This window comes from Megalops cyprinoides, chromosome 1 (assembly GCF_013368585.1).
Source record: "Megalops cyprinoides isolate fMegCyp1 chromosome 1, fMegCyp1.pri, whole genome shotgun sequence".
NCBI lineage: Eukaryota > Metazoa > Chordata > Actinopteri > Elopiformes > Megalopidae > Megalops > Megalops cyprinoides.
The window spans coordinates 44,583,964-44,601,687 of record NC_050583.1 but is presented as its reverse complement, the minus strand read 5'-3'; the positions used below and the strand labels follow the sequence as shown (position 1 = coordinate 44,601,687).

Sequence of the window (17,724 nt, the reverse complement as noted above, 5' to 3'; positions counted from 1 at the left end):
AACTAGAACTCATATCTCACTTACACTTAGTCAAAAAAAGTATGCCATGCTGGAAGAAATTAATTGTGGTAGATACCAAGAGATAATACCAGGAACTGTCACTGAATGGAATGAAAAGAAACAGCGTGCTATTCATTATTTTTAAAGAGCTCATTATTTAACACATTAAATTTCCCAGCCTGATTAGACAGTTTTAAAATCACTAGATGATCACAATATGAACTTGATTTGTCAGAGTTTATAGATGAGGGGCTAGGAAAACCATCAGTAGTGATTTAATCTGCCCATATCACTCATAAATACAGCATATCATTACGAAACCTAATCCCTTTGCTCCTCAGTGGTGTTTGTTATTCCATCAATTATGGCTGTGTGTTTGTTATGAAAAGGGGCATGGTTAATGAGTGTGCTCCATGACTCAATCAGTGACTGAGCCATTGCTGTGTGATATTAACCTGTTTTCCAAAAAATCTTCACTTTGTTTGTGTAGGAGTATGCTGCACATGTATCCTTTATGAATCCTTTACTTTTGTTAGCCACTCATGTGTTTTTCTTTTTGTGTGTTTGCAGAAAGCCACACTGCAAAAGAATCCCAGTTGCATCACTTCTCTCCAGCTTTCACATATTTGCATAGTGATTCCCACATTCTTTTGTTAGTGATCTGTCACAGTTGTGTGCGATGCTGTTTATTTTTCTGCTTTCAGCTTGATATGTTAAGACCCATGTTAGAATTCAGGATTACATACCGAGTAAGACAGAACCTGTTCTCACTCAGAGATCTTGCGCATTTGTTAAATGTTTTAACATTTTGAATGATCATAAATTGTACATGCCAACATGCTGCGGTTTCTCAAAAGTATTTTTATTTTCTTAAGTGGTCCCCAGAGGACAAACTAAGTGGGCTTTCAAGACAGTTTTGAGATACTAAAATAGTGTCTGTGTTATACAGGTGACACACTGCCAAGAAAAAGAAGTTATAGACTTTTGATGGAACATCTACAATATATTATGAATAATGAAAATAAATTGAGTGCTTTTTTTCTCAGAAGGTTCAAGTGAAATAAGCAGTGTACCTTTTGGAACACTGTCCGCATTGGGAAAATACACAGAGGCAAGACATTCTTTGTATTACCTGATTTGCTCCCTGAAACACAGACAAAAATGGAATCATCGTGTAAAGCAGGAAGCTATGCAGCAAGGCTGACAGCAGCAAGGAGATTCTGAAAGAGTAAATTAGCACTGAATAGTTGGAAAGGAGACTCTTAATGCAAATGATTTCAGAGGAGTTTGAGAATGGTTTAAAGAGCTTACTTTTAAGTAGGTGTTTGAATAGCAATGAGTATTTCCCAACTCTGCTGCCAGATTGATCCCCACACTCCCTCTGACATATACCAGCAGAGGTCCTCACCTTCTGGAATCCTTTCCAAGGTGTGTTGCACATTTAAATGTTGCTGCAAGCCAGCAGGCCTCTCTGTTGTTCTGTGGACAAGAACTCCGTCCTGTCAATGATCTGATGTCACAACAGTATCAAAATAATTAATACACTGACAGAGTTTCCTCCAGTTTATAAAGCACTGTGTAATAAGCGAGTGACGTGTCTTGAAAAAGTGGCTTAAATTTTGTATACCTCATTCATTTCCATGTCCATTTTCAGACACTTTTATCCAGAGACACTTACAATGTGCTTCTTGACTATCATTGAAGTAAGAAGCAAAAGCGGAGGCAAGGGCATAGTGAATTATTTTAAGTTAACAACAGCAGGAAGCTGTGCAGCAATAAATGAGACAAGGCCTCCCCCAGTAGCCTGCCGCACATAGACTCCCTTGTCTGTGTACGATGTCTCTTTACAACGGTGTCTTCTATACTGTCCCTTTCTGGTGCCATCACTTTGAAAATGAATACTTCAACAACCCTACCAAGCTCAACAAAGTATTGCATGCAGAAACCCTCAGAAAAGTAAAGGGACAAATTTCATCATTTGTATTAGAAGTTATCTGTGATGACACACATCTGTACAATTTCAGCATAGTCAGGCTGTTGTAAGGCAGCTGCTAGGAGGCTACAGAGCCTATAATATTGTAATGAAACAAAATAAATTAAAGGGAGCAAAAATTAGAGAACTTCTAGTGCTAGTAACAGACAAATTAATTAGATTTTAAACATAGAAGCTTCTATTTTTCAGTTTTTCATGTAAAGCCAAAAATAGTATTGCAAAAATATTTATCTATTAACTGTCATATTTGAATCAAGTAGAGGACAGTAGCCTACATATAAAACATATATATACATATAAAACATATATATAAAACATCATATGAAAGTACTACTTATTATTCCCTTAGGACAGAACTGTATGCTCTGAATAGGATAACAATAGAGGCCATTATATCTACAGGGGTAGACAAAATAATGTAAACACCAAACAATATATGAATATTTTTAACTAATACGGAGTTTGGCTGCTCTTTGCTTTCAAAACAACTTCTGTGGAATGCTGTTATTTGAGTTCTGATCTGTTTCTAGTGCGATATTGGACCATTCTTCAAGAAGGAAAGTCTCCAGTTCTTTGAGATGAAGAAGGTGGAAATCTATTCCACACTCTAAGTTCCAGACCTTCCTATAAAAGATGTTTAGATCTGGTAATTGGGAAGGCCATAGAAGATGTTTGATGTCATCTTGGTGTTACTGAAACAACTCTTAGCAACTTTTATCACTGTATATGGGGGAGTTATAGTTACAGCTTCATATTCCTTGGCTGTAATTCTACCATGCAGAGCATTAATTGGACCCCACAACATGGCTGACAACACCCAAACAGATCCATCACCATGTTTAGTAGCTAGAAACAGATAATGTTGGTTTAAGGCTTCCTTTGGCTTTCTCCAAACATAAACCCAAACAGATGTAGGAAAAGGTGTAAAATATGGCTAACAAGATCAGATTGAATTCTTCCACAGTTCAGAATTCTAGGTGGTTTGTTCATTACACTAGGTTATGAGTTGTTGCACACTGGCCTTGGTTACAAGTGGTTTCCAAATGGCAGCCCTATCATAAATATCAGGACAGTTCTGTTATTTTTGAGATGGGCTCATGGAGGAATTTTGTGGTAGTGGTTGGCTGTTTTTTTTGTGGTTTTTAGCAGCTGTCCTAATACATGTCCATCTATCCCTGTCAGTGACTTGTGACCATTGTTATTCTTTTTTTTATTCCGTTTTTTGACACTGTTCCCCTTGGCACATTAAATAATTTTGTCTTTTCTGTGATTGACCCACCTGCAATTCGGGTACCAACTATTTGAACTCCCAAAATCTATCTTTCATGTTCTTTAGAGACTCATATATTAAAGTTTTGACTTTAAATTGTCATTTATAACAGAAACATATTGTTAAATAGTTTTGACACTAATTAAAAAAAAATGTGTAGACTCCTTTTTAATTGCGATGACTGATTCATTTTTCAGTTGGTGTTTCCAATATTTTGTCTACCCCCTCTACATTTATACTGCATGCAATAATTTAGGAATTACATAATCAGAGTAAGAATTACATAACTCAGTTTCATTGGATCAATGCAGCACAGTATTGTCATATTCTATGTATACATATTAGCATTACTAATGGTGACATGGCTAACTGGTAGATTAATCAAACATCAATAACTACAAACAGTTAACAAACATGGCTTGTTAATAGGTTGTTATTAGTGAAGGTCATATAATCATTACTGCACTGGACAGTGACGCAAAACTTTTGACTAAATAGGTCTTATAACTCCAAGCTCATGTGTACAGAATATCCTGAATGGTTTAATGTTTGTAGATAAGTATAATAATTTGTTTCTATATGCGTTTTTAATATTAACAGAAAACATTTAAAATTTTTGTTGAATAGTGAAAATTTATATCTAACATGTATTGTTCAGAAGAAAAAATCAGTGAGGTAGCATGTTTAGCAAATTTGGGGAAATATATGATTACTCCCCATAGACTATAAATGGTCTCAGACCAGTTGAATGATGGAGAATACACAACAAGAGTGGGCCTGAAACAACTTAAACTTAAATAATTTTGAGCATCTTATGTCCAAGTTATGTCCATCTTATGTCCATCTTTAAATGTATTAGTTAGAACACGGGGTAATACGGCGCCTTTATAAGCACCCAATGCCACTGCAGTTTGAAAAAAAAAACATCCATGACAACAACGATTACCAGTCTTACACAACAGCTACGTGAGAAAAAAATGTCTGACTACACCAAGCCTGTTTGTTTTAAAAAGCCAATGTCCTGACCAGCCTGGATGACTCACCTCATGTCTGAGAAATACAAAGCAGTTTCGTTACGTCACCCAGGTGTGGTCGGTCTCTCGTGTACTTTCTCCAGGTACCGTATGCACTACGAGAAATTATCAAGTGGGCAGGGAATTCGACGAAGGCAGACAACGCCCTGAGTGACATCTCGAATCTACAACACAACCACCAAAATACGGTAGCCAATAACAAAGCAATGACGGCTCGAGCTCATTGATGACATGAGATTGACATTACGCTAACCAATAAAATACCAAAAAAATCTAGTTCTGATTCACAATTGGTATATTTTAGTGGCTCACGTTTAACTGAGGAACACCTTCATTGTCGTTTTATCCAATGATAGCTCAAATAGCCGGACCTGGGAGGAGCTCACGGTTTCGGGGTGGAGCCTTCAGTGGAACGACGTTGTCACATTCATTGTTCCGCACATTCCGGATTTCGGGCTGAGGTGTGAGGCAGGGGGAGATATTTGGGAGAAAAACGAAAAGTTTATTTTTGGAGCGTTACGTTACTGGAGCTCCCGAAACCGGCTGTCGTTCTTTGAAAGGTAACGTCTCTTAATTTTTGCATGGGTGCCCATTTATATTAAACTGAAACCGATTTGTACTTTCTTGTAAAATTGTAGTCTATTTTGTGTTGGAGATTTACTGCTGAATCGCGCGATTGAACAACAGTGTCGCTTAGCTACATAGTATGCACTGGGGTTGATTAGGTAGGTATATGTGCATTTGAAATACAATTCGCTTTCTCTTTTGCTTTTTGACTTAGTGCTGTTTGCTTGCGAAGTTACATAGCATGACACACTGTCCGCAAACTTGCATTTTATGGCTGCGTTTGTATGGTATATGTTTTTATAGCTTGTTTGTTTGCATTAGAACATTTCTTTTGTCCACCACGGTTTATGCCATGCAACGTATGTTTTCATGCGATACAGCGTTGAGTAAAGCACACATAGCAATTACCACCACATATCGATATCGACATGGAAAGAGTGGCACAGGCAACTGAATTGTCATGATTGCCGTCTCGAAATTGAACAGCAAAACAGGGTGACAACGCAGCGTCCTGATTCTAGCGTTATGGAACGATAGTCACAAGTTGAACGACACACTTGTCTCCCTCTCTAAAACCATCTGAAATATATTTTTAATAAAACGCCAACTAATTTTGAGTGTGGTTTCTGCTGTCATATGCAACAATTTGACTTTAGCATTTAGACGTGCTATAAAACTTATGCCCTGTTGGACATGGGCTCGTAGTGCCTCTGATTCTTTGAAGGGGTTAACATTATTGCCCCGTGTGTTTTTATTACCGTATTCGGAATGTCGCCGGAGAGGTGTAACAAAGCGCCACACCCCAGTGTCAAAACTCTAAAACATGCATTGAAGTCAGTATAATCGTCTCGGCAGTTTGCCAGTTTGATAAGAATGTAAATGGGATAAAATTTTACTGTGTCTAGATCCTATGTCACCAATGTATGGTGCCACAGGATCTATTTAATCCACTTATATTCGGAGTGGAACTATTATTATTTGTCTTTATTGACGAGGCTGTTGGTGTGTGCTGTGAGATGATTTCCGAAAACTTGTGTGGGTGCCTGATTACTGTCAACAAGCTCCCGCCCCTATGTGCCCATGACCACTGCCAAGTCTCTCTCATATGGAACCTCTTACGACCCTCGGATACATTAAACATTCATTTTATTATTAATCGTCCAGAACTGTGACCATAGGCCATGGTAGATTGATATGTGGTACATCTAAATGGGCACAACATTTAGGAATGCCGTTTCAGACTATATTTGAAAGAGGTTTTGCCACTAAAGTGCTCAGTATTTCTCAAGTCGTGTGTGAGGCATTTCTGCAGTTGCTGAGACCAAGCTATGTTTTACCGTCTCCATGACGAGAATTGATTCAAGTTTCAACTAGTTACAGCACATACCGACCAATGCCTGGTTTATCTGTGGGAGTGTTAGGCTAGAATGAAAAGGCCGTGGGCATATTTAAAGGCTACTCAATGTTGCACTATTTAAAAAGGTTTAAAATAATTCTGTCAGAACAAAAAAAAAACATTACAGTTCACCTGACAAATGATGTCATTGACCAACAGTAAACAACAATCAGATTTATTTGATCAGTATTTTAGTTCAGGGACTGTTGTAATAGTAACTGTTCCCTTCCTGACTAAATCAAACTAACTGACTGTGATGGAGTTTAAGTGTTCTGTACCAGAAAGCAAAGTGTACAGTTGTCCTCTTGAGAGCTTTCCCTTGTGATGCCTTCTGTCTTTGAATGAGCTTCACTCTCAACACTGCAGTACCTGTGCTGATAATGAAATTCAATGTTGGTCAATGAGATTGTTTTTCAGGTGAATTGTATTTTGTCTGGGGTTTTCAGCAAAAGTATAATCGCCATTTCCTTATAAAAGTGACCCCTGTGTCAACTTGTGCTCTTAAAACTGAAGGCATTGCTTAAAATACCCATTAGACACCCACATCTAGATCATCTTGGTTAAATGTTAGCAACTCGGTTGAATGTTAGCAGTGTTTTTCACCGGAGTAGCAGGCCTCAAGATCTGCTGACTGTCATGACCTGAGTCATGAACATCTGGAGGACCCCCTGACAAAAAATTCAAAAGATGCATCACCAGGGGGGCTGGAGTTTGTCAGGAGAGGGGTAGCTTATGCTCTGTCTGGGTTACACCTGCTCCTCGATCACCAAGTCTACCCTGGCATGGGCCACTCCCAGCCAGTGTGATCTTTGCCCTTCCTGTCTAATCTCTGTCGTGGCTGTAATTATGAGCTGTCGGTGGGTTCAGCATGCAAGCACTTTGCTAAACTATAAGCTAATGCTGTCTTGCCAGAACGTCACAGAAATGTTGTGAGAGGGTGTCTGTCCGTTGGGAGTCCAGTGGTGTAACTGGAACCCGCCTATTGTTGTTGGTGTTGGGTTGTGGGTTTTGATGTAGGCCTTGCAATGAGAACGCTTCCTGTGTAATAAGAGGGATTTGCAGAAAGTACTCAGTGTTTTATCTGCTGCTATCAGATCACATTGTCATGTGTGCCATTTGTCTACATTTGGCAGGCCTGAGTGACTGTGTGTTCTTTTGTCTGGCAAATTTTCCCAAAGTGACCCACCAAGCCTGTTTGTTTTTACTGAAACCAGAGGTGCCAGTCATTTGACACTGACAGAGAGGTGTGCGCTTTGCCGTGAGTGCACAGCAGACACAGCCAATCAGAAATGGCCCTCACTCACAGGTCAGCTGTAAGTGGTTGACCTTGCAAACCAGGAAGCTTATAAATCAATTTGACCTTGGTTAAACAGACCCCTAATGGTGCACCAGAGTAGAAACGGACCTCTTCTGTGGTGTCAGACTCTTGTAAAAAGTCAGGCAGTGCTAATGGTGTCACGATGAAGCTCAGCTTGGATCAACAGAAAGAGAGAAAGTGAGACATAATGAGATCTTTAATCAATGGCCAGTGTTTTTAGGACATGCATGCATTATGTCATATAGTTTATTATTCCCTGGTGCAGCTGCTCTAATAAGTCCGCAGAATAAATACTGATCTTTTCAGAGGCTAGTCCAATCTGGAGATGCTGAAAGTCCCCTAATCCTGTCCTGTCAATGCGGTAAATACCCTTTTCACAATCTCCCCACCTCATCTGTATGTTTGAAAGGGTCTTCTGAGGAAAATGGCAAACAATGGTGTCTGCAACATAAAATTCCTCCTTAATAATTCTGTGTGAGTTTGTGTGTGTGGTAGTGTCTCTGTGTGAGTACGTGTGTGTGTGTGTGTGCGCATACACGCTTCTGCGTCTGTGTGTCAGTGTTTACCATAATGGTTGCTGGAATGGACTGTTACTGAACAGCACAGTGAAATGGAGGTATCCTCTCCATTTATGTAAGGCCTCATTATTATACAACCTGTCAGTTTGTGGCATGCCTTCCAGACCAGGGATTTCTCATTCCTCACATTCCCAAGCAGCTCTGCCTTGTTGTTGGTTCCACCAGTGTAATCACAGCATGATCTCTCTCCACTTCAGTTTTAGATGTCGCTCTTTATATGCAGGCTTTTGCTGACCTTATTTTCTCTCCCTCACAAAGCCATCACTGGTGATTAAGAAGGAAAGTTCATTGAAAGTGAAAGTTCATTTTACTTACACTTACTCTTTCCTGAATGCAGTACTTTTTAATTAATCTGAAGTATACCTTTCCCTGGAATTCACAGTACTACCTCGATCATTTCACCTAGCCTCTGCTCCAAGGGTTCTTTAGATGCTAAAAGGAGCATGTGTCACATGGGTGTGAAATGGCCTTCTCAAAACTTTGTATTTTTGAGACCACACAGTTAGCCGGTGCCGGCCTCACTGCTGTGCTGTCACTGACGCTTAAATAGATGACACTGAAGAACCCCTCCTTTTGCTGTGTCCTTTGTGTATTCTGATGTGAGGTGTTCACTGAGTATTTGGTGGAGACCAGTCTGTTTTGCTCCTTCTGTAATGGAAAGTGAAATTGTGGATTAATGGGTGAGTGTGTGTGAGGGGGGACCTATGCTGATCCTCCTCAGTGGTACCCACACTGCACCGATGGAGAAACCATCCTGCTGCGCTCTACATATTAAGTCCTTTGTGTGGGCTCTGGGAGAGACTGCCCAGCTGCACCTTGTTGGTGTGTGGACTGCTAAAATAATTTGGCTGCTGCCTGGAGAGGATTTGAGGTGCCTGTGTTTATGTGTGTGCATTTCCTTGTGTGCTCTAACTTGTGTTCGGAGCCTGGCTCTGTTGCCTTGGCCAGGGTTTATACTGTTATTTACCACTGCTCAGGTCACAGTAATCCCAATGCATCTTAATACCCAGATATTGTCCTACATTGGGATGGCAAGTACCATTAAATACAGTTCACCAGGGTATAAATACACTTACTGTAAAAATAGAAGTATTAATATGAATTTGTTCCCCCTTTCTCTCCAGTAAGAGGGTGTTTCATCACTTTTGGAAGCTCCATTACACCAAAAAGCCAAATCGGCTTAGGCATGGGGCGCTGTGTCTGTGTACATGTGTTGCGTAGATACATTTGTGCGCTAATGGAATGACCATACACCTATAACCAATTTTCAGGGTTGCAGGATTTATGTGTATAGATAATGGATGTGCTGTGGAGAGTTGGAGAAAGGGATTGTGTGATATCAGTGTAATCTTCTGGGATTAAGTGACACCCTTAAACCAAGAAGATACCAGCCCAAACAAATCATGCTATCAATCCCAACCCCCTCCCCCAATCCCCAATCCCCCCACCCCAAACCCATCCCTTCTCCATGAAAAAGATAGTGGTCATAGGTATGGAATGCCAGCCTGTGGGCTGACTCCCCCAGCCAGTGCTCGTGCGACAATGACACCCTCCACCCCCCCCCCCCCCCCCCCCCCCCACCAGCAGCAGGGCACCCCCACGCAGGTCCTGCAATCCAACTTTCACCCGAGTCAGGATTTAATAGCAGATGTTGTGATCCCAGCAAGGCCCTGCAAACAAGCTTGGGAAATCTGCTTATCAGTGAGCCACAGTCACCAGGAAGCTGCTTAACGCAGCCTTGTCGCCCTGGTAATCTGCCCAGCGCAGAGCCCCCCCCCCCCCCCCCCCCCATACGCAATGCAGCTCTGCTGATGCAGGTAATAAAGACACAAGACTGTCATCAGATCAGTGTGGTCATTATCTTCCTTACCACTGACGCTGTGGTATTGTGATGATTGTCACCATGATGCAGCTGCAGGTCGTCATTGGTCCACTTGCTTACAATATCAGAATTTTTGGGTGTGGATTAATTTTAACTCCCTCCTATCAACAGAAAAACACCTGCACCCTTCATTTTTATATTACAGTCCCGCACTGTCTTTTAGTTCCTTGTTATTACTGGTCCTGGTGTGGAAGGAAGTCATTTTGTTTAATGATGATAGACTGTTGCATAAAATAGTCATTATACGCAGACATATTTTTTAAGGGAATGGCATGGGTTAATGGTGGTTTTCGAAACTAATATTTTTATTGCCGCAGCTGTCATTGTAAAATAAGGCTTCACTGTTGAACTGTAGTTACCCAGGGGCGATGACTAGTACATGGGAGTGTTTCAGTAGATTTAACTTGGTTATACATGGGTTCCTACTGGGTGATGACAGCAGTGCATAGCTGTGTTGAGTCTCCAGGTGTTTGTCACAGCCTGCCCCCACTTCTGCCACACACCTACCCCACACCCACAGGCCAATCCATTAGAAAACAGGTGGACTTCACCCTCGTACATTCCTCCCTCCGTGGTGGAGCTTGTGTTGGGTTCGGACTGAGGGAGGTGGACTCTCATAAGATTTCCAGGGGAAATGCTGCACCAGGCATCTGATGTGAGATGCCTTGCTCCTGTGCTTCTCTCTCACACCACTTATCTCTGTCTGTCTGTCTCTCTATCTGTCGCTGTCTGTCCATCTCTCCCTGTCTCTCTTCCTCTGTAGGTTTCTCTCTCTCTCCTTGTCTGACTCTCTGCTTCTCAGTGACAGCTATGAGTCAGCTGGTAGCTCCGTAACACGTATTCACGAGCTGGTAGACTATTGCACAGCTCTTGTGAGCCGCGCACGCTAGACACAATACCAGACCAGTTTGCACACACCAGGAGGGACTGGCACGGTGAACAGGGAGCATGATGCTGGTGTCTCCTGCAGTCTGACAGGCTTGGACCTGCCCTGCAGCAGTGTGCCATAGAGGTAAGGAGCAGGGCTGGTAACCAAAAGGTTGCTGGGGCACTGCTGCTATACCTGTGGGTAAGGTACTTTACCTTGAATTGTCTCAGTAAATATCCAGCTCATAGGTAAAATGTATAAATTATAATCTATGTAAATCGCTCTGCATAAGAGCGTCTGCTGAATGGTGGGATTGTAGTGTAATCTCATTTAACGCCTCTCATGCTTTGGGATTAAGAGTGTGGCCGGTCATGCTATAGGATGCTATAGATGGAGCAGGGTGTTGTGCCTTCTGTGCTGTGCCGGTTTGTCCTGCACGATCGCAGTCCAGATCTGTCTCCTCTTATTCTACACAATTTTGGTTGGTCGTCAGCAGTCGGCCTATCAGCACTGAACCAATTAGATAATGTGGGGCTGCAATGAGAGGATCATGGGAGCTTTCATATGTATGATGTAAATGCTAAAGCGGAAAAAGTCCAGGCAGCGCTTTCAGGATTCACCATCTTTTCTACTTGATAAAGTAAATTATATCATTTATATATACTCTGGCACCACTATTTCTTCCCCACTGTAGCCCCACATCTGTTGTGTTAGAGGTATGGAAGATTTTATTCAGGCTGTATTGTGAAGATTATAGGAAAAGAAGCCGCTTCATTGCCTTCTGAAGGATTTATTTTGTTCTCCCCATGCAGACTGGAGTGGAGTTCTATATCCCCTGGCCTGTGCACTGTAAGAATTGCAATTAGTCCCTTAGAATCACAGGTTCCGGCTGTGGAGAAAGCCTATGAGCCAGCCCAGTGAGAAATCTGATCAGCTTCCCCTCCCATGCCCAGTCATTATTGGGCGATCTGAGTGGGCTCAACCCCTCATCCTTATCTAAGGCTGGGCTGCTCGTCAGCGCTTGCAGAAACCCAGGTGGTGGATCATGTGCACGACAGGAGCATGAAAGGTGTACTTTGCAGTGGGAGGAGGGAAGCCAGTCTGGTCTGCTCTGTGAATATTTCACAGAGTGGTCTTTGCCCTCTCTTAACGAAAGCTGTCGTCTGCACAGTGTGATGGACACGCCCTGTTATCAGCTGGGCATATGAGCCATTTTGAAATCGCTGTGAAGTTAGGGCAAGAGCGATGGCGGTGATTAGGAGTATTGATCGCGCCCCTAAGTAAATTTTCTATGACCCAGCGTTATTGCTGAGATGATACTTTGTCAGTTCTGAGGCTACATTTAAGCCAGCACTCCATGGGACACTTCTCAAGGGATTTTTGGCCCTTTGCTTGACTGACCTGCCCCCATTGAACCTTAAACTTCCTCTGCTTAAAGAAATATATGCGTATGTATATGTGTGCCCCATATTTGAGATTAAAGCATTCATGAGTCCCTGGGTTTTCTGATTGGTGGGAGTGTTTAGCATCTTCCCTTAACCAGGGCTTATTATGGGCCATGTGTGGCCTACTCCCACCTATATTGTGTTTGTACATACATCAAGATAGTGTGCCAAATTTGTATGGTGACTCAGTGGCTTATACTGGAAGCAAAACACTCATCCATGTGATTTTTTTTTTATCCCAGAGGATTGCAGTGAATTATGCAAATCCATCTCGGGTGTATTTTCTAGCATGAAATAGTGATGCTATATGAAAAGGATCCCACTACTCACCTAGAAATAAACATTGAAAGATTCTCTGGCTGTTGTGTTTACAGAGGATGAGCATGCCTACTTCCTACTTGACCTGCTCACACTGGTTTAAACAGCAATTGTATGTAGTATCTGGGGTTGGCTACCATACTGTTGGCCTGGGTATATTTTTTGTAAAAAGAAGTGGCTTGTCTCAGATATTGCTCACCTACAGCTGTAGTATGGCAGGTTAATGGCAATACATGAAGATAGAGCCAGAGTCAAAAGAGCCCAGAATTTTAACAAAAAAGGCATTTGATCTTAAACATACCGATGACAGGGTGGACTGAACATTGTAATTTTTACCCAGAACAGATCTGGACTGTCCGTCAGAATGCAATGTGTCAGTTGTGAATATTTAGCCTAAAATCAGAAAAAAGTTTGATTAAAATGGTGGAGTCTACCATCCTCAGCTGGCACAGGTTATAGAGAAGATAGCAGCACAGAATGGCGACAGTACATGGAGTACCTCACTACCGGAGTCTCACAGAAAAGGGGCTGAGTACGGGCAGTTTGTGTATTTCGTTTGGGGCAAGTGACCTCGGCAGGGGCCACGTCCCGGCTGCTGCTTATCGGGCGTGCCTAGCGGGTGACGCAGGCTCTGCCACATTCCTGATCACCTGATAAAACGCGCCTGAAAGTCCCGTTCCGCCATTCCACTGCGCAAGAATGTGCTTCTGTGTCTTTCCCCAGAAGCCAGCCCTGACACAGAACCCCCATGTTCTAATCTCTGGGTTTTACTCAAGTTGTAAATCTCTTCTCTTGTGGCGATTCTGGTCAGGATGTGGTTTTGAATGCTCATTTGTCTACGTCGTACTCAGTACGTATCATAATACATGATTGGTGTTTTGATGTTTGATAATGGTTTCACATTGTCATTGTCATGTTGACTTTATTGCCAGCAATAACCTTGACAGTACCCAATAATAAAAAAAAACCTTTGAGGATGTCCTTGTTTAGCTTTCGAATAGTTACAGAAAAAGAGATTTAGAGACTGGTCCTTGGGCCGAGGAGGGTTTTGCTGAGCATTTTGTCGCATTTGAGGCTAAAAAAGGGACGGTTGCAGGAAAGAAGCAGAGTGCCTTGGGAGTCCACTGTTTCTCTCCTGTTTTGAAAGCATGCGGTTGGCGGGGATAAGAGCATTGGCAGCATGGGCACAAAACAGGCTCTTGCCTCGCAAGCAAACACTTCTGGCTTCAGTCGCATACTGAGACAATGACAGGGAGTCGGAGAGAGAAGGGTGGTGAGAAGTGAAGAGGAAAGATTTGCGGACCCCTCCCCTTCCATCTAACAAATGTAGAGTGGAGTGTGCATCAGGACTGTGTGCCAGTTGTCTGTGTGTGTCAGAAGGTGGCTCAGTAGTGCATATGTCAACAGAGTGTGTCAGTAGTTTATAGGGCTGGATATCCTTTAAAATTTTTCAGTATCGGTGCCGATACCGGTACCTGGAATTCGGTGCCGGTACCAAAATTATACTTTTTTCAGTACCTCATTATGCTCGTTGTTGTAAACATTTTTTTTTCTACAATAACCACAATTTTCATTTCATTTGACAAAATAAACCAACACTTCTCAATTTCCACATTGCAAAGTATTTATTGTTCTCTTACTGAACAACTGTATGAACAGCTTTTATAAATAATGAAATATGAAATGTACAAAATTATTTTTGCTGTAACTAAAATTGGTATATCAAAAAAGATTTCTGGGATTAAAGTTAGATACGGCACAAGACCGTTTGCGCTCATTATCACTGACAAGTGCTGGCTCGATCTGTATATATCTCGATCTTCATATGCAGTTCAGTACCCATTAAAGTTCAATCTACTTTACGACTAAATTCTTGTATGCTATTCATCAGTTATACACATTCCATTAAGTTTGTTGTTGAATCGTGTCAAGTAAAATCACGCCTTGATTATTATTCTTATATGCATTATGAGTGTAACTTGGTTGAAAATATGACTGTAATCCCCTTAGTTTGGTGGGAACGGACAGGAGTTTTCCCATTATAATCAATGGGAAGTGGATATTTTGTGGTGCGCTAGCCTCCATTCTGGTGTCTGCAAATTCTGATTCGCTCTATCTCTACAGTCTCTATATACGATCTCTTTTACAGCTCCCCAATATACCTAGCCCCTAACCATGTATAGCTATCATTAGTTAGCTCATTCTCACACACACTCCCCGTTAGCAACATTAGGTATCAAGGTATTTAACGTTGGCTAGTTTGCTAATTACCCGAAGATGATTCTCCAGAATTTATTGTCACTGTGTGCATTTTGCAGAACGTCTGACATTTGTTGAATGATCAAACGAAAATTTCTTTGTGAGCAAAGCCTTAAATGAGAAAACTAATAGGGAGTCCTTATCACAAAGTACCGAAATGTAGCACCGAATGCGTAAACAGATTTCGATACTTGGTAGTACCAACGTTATTCGGTTGGTGCTTTTGAAGTACGGAGCCTCGATACCTATCCCTTGTAGTGTGTGTGTGTGTGTGTGTGTGTGTGTGTGTGTGCATGTATCTGTGTGTGTGTGTGTTTCAGTAGTGTGTGTACCAGCTGATTGAATCAGTAGTGTGTGTGTCAGTAGTGCGTGTGTGTGTCAGTATGCATCAGCAGTGAGTGTGTGTCAGTAGAGAGCGCCAGTACAAACCCACCGCCAACTGCCCCATTTTTTTTTAAATTGGAATGTTTCCTATCGACCTCTCTCCATTGGAACCCTCATTGAAACAGCGAGGCCCACTGTCCCACTTTCATTTGCATTGAACTCTTTCTCTGCCCATTCCCCTACCCTCTGCTCCTTCCCTCTCTGTGTGTCTGTCACTTGCTAAATTCACAATGGCCTTATTGGCATGACAGGCAGCACCCCAGTGCATGCAAAGCTTGGAAAATCATTGAGAGTGGCATGTGCAAACAATAACTGGAGCCTGCTCTTCACAGTCACCAACAGTGCCCTGCCTGTTCCCCCTGTGTGTGTTGGAGCCAGGGCATGTCCTGGTGACAGTGTCAATGTAGCCTCTGAGGGGGAAAGTAGCTTGATGTATGAGAGTGCCTTGTGGCGATTTTGGCTGTCCACTGTAGGTCTGTTTCTTCAGTTCAGCACTGTAATTCTTACAGCAAAGATGGAAGTGCTGGTTGCCATTTTGAAAATCCAGGATACTACCTTGCTGTAGATGGAACTCCTTTTGTGTCAAAGCAACTCGACCAGTTCCCAACAAGTCTGTCTGCTAAGTGTGTTTGGAGAAAGAGTCTGCGCCTTCGGGTTTTCTGACCCTGCCACTGTGTGTGTGTTGTGTGTGTGTGTGTGTGTGTGTGTGTGTGTCTGCTTGCTTGAGCTTGTTTGTGTTTGTGCGTGTGTTTGTCATTCACAGCATGGCTGCAGGGTGTGCTCTGGTAAGCCCTGTTGTATTGTTCTTATTTGCAGAGGCCTCTGACGTTGAGAGGTTTCAGACGGTAGACATCTCAAGGACACCTTTTAGAGGTGCGTGTTGTCCAATAAGTGTACTGGCAGGAAATGGCAAAGTCACAATCAACAGAGATTTGTGACCAGCTTAATTTGTGTCTGTGAAACAAAGTTTCTCTCCATCAGTTGTGATATTTGCTTCAAGGTTTTATATGTTGTTACAGTTCAAGTTCTTAAGTCTTACAAATGAGTATATCAAAGAGAGGCTGAGCACATTTCACTGTCTGCTAGTGCTGCCAGTTATAGCCCCATTGGGCTCTTTAATGGTACTATACCCGTGTTTTTCAAAGGGTGGCCTAAATATGACCTTGACCAGATACCGCTACCTGTTGTTAGGGAATGAACTGTGGAAAATTAGACTTGACCTACCGTTCCCATGACAACAGGGTCAAAACCAAAGAAAATCCCATCTGAATCCAGGCATAAATCTTTCACCACAGAGATCGTGATCAGTGTACCCACCGCCTACCCAATACCAATCTCCCCTCTCCCAGGTGCAAAATGGAGTCTTGCTGATGGATGAGAAGAATATATCTATATATGACTGCATACTGAGTTCATGCAAAACTTTCTAAAAGACTTCCTTTCTCTGTCTCAAAAGGATACACATTATTAGCCAGGTTTGTCTTCCTGTATGCAATTGGCACAGCTCAAGGGGGATCCGTTTTTTTCGTGGTCTATTGATTTATTTATCATGATGCGTGTAAATTGTCCCAAATTCTCCCAGAGCTCAAGGCTATGGGTTTTTTCGTTAATGCTTCTTCTCCCTTATGCAATCTTGCCTCCGCACACTCATTTGGGAACCTAGCTCTTAATTGCATTAGTCAAGCCTGGCGATGTGTGTTTGTTGTTTCAGGCCCTCACTAAAGTGCACATCAAACAAAACTGTGTGCGAAAATAAAACATTCCCGCAGCTGCCAGCAAGGATTTTTTCAATTTGCATTGGGTGGCAGATTGGTTATCTGATCAGAGAAAATGTGGGAAGGGGATTGGGCAGCCGTCACACGGGAGCTGTTATCAGAACGGAGATGGGAGAAACGGGCCAGGAGGAAGCATCAAAGGAGCTATAAAGCTGGCATTAATGATCACAGCGTCAGAACGTATCAAATTGGATTTTTCCCCCCTTTTATTTTCCATAGTCCCAGTCAGAAATTGCGTGTCTTGCCTTGAAGCCAGTCTGTCAGGGCTGTTCCAGTCCTTAAAAGCTGTGGCGTTTGCTCGGTTGCAGGGCTCATTGTGCCGCCATGGTGATGGGTCTGCGCTTTATCTGTCTTACCGTAGAATGACTCAGACTGCACTACAAGCTAGAGCCTCATCGAATGGCAGCCTTTCGTTGGGCCCCGGGAATGATCCCTCTCCACTGGTGCACCATGGGAAGGGTTAACTCAGGCCAGTGTGAATGTGGATTGTGGAAATTTTGTAATTTAGAGGCCCTGCTAAAGAATCCCCCAGACTTGGTCACTGGAAGCCAAGCATGCAGTCCCTGGTCATGCGGTCACTGCAGAAGTGGGAAAGGATAAGAGGAAATGGCAGCAGTGTGAAACATTGAGTCTACCC

At 42.4% G+C, this 17,724-nt stretch overlaps 1 protein-coding gene across 1 annotated transcript in view; it reads left to right on the top strand.

Moving 5' to 3' along the window:
- The first annotated feature begins 4,753 nt into the window (after positions 1-4,753).
- Positions 4,754-17,724, top strand: part of jupa (junction plakoglobin a) — a 43,274-nt gene continuing 30,303 nt past the window's right edge. Inside the window, exon 1 of the mRNA XM_036550293.1 lies at positions 4,754-4,857. The gene's annotated coding sequence lies outside the window, so the exon portion shown is untranslated. The remainder of the gene's footprint in view (positions 4,858-17,724) is intronic.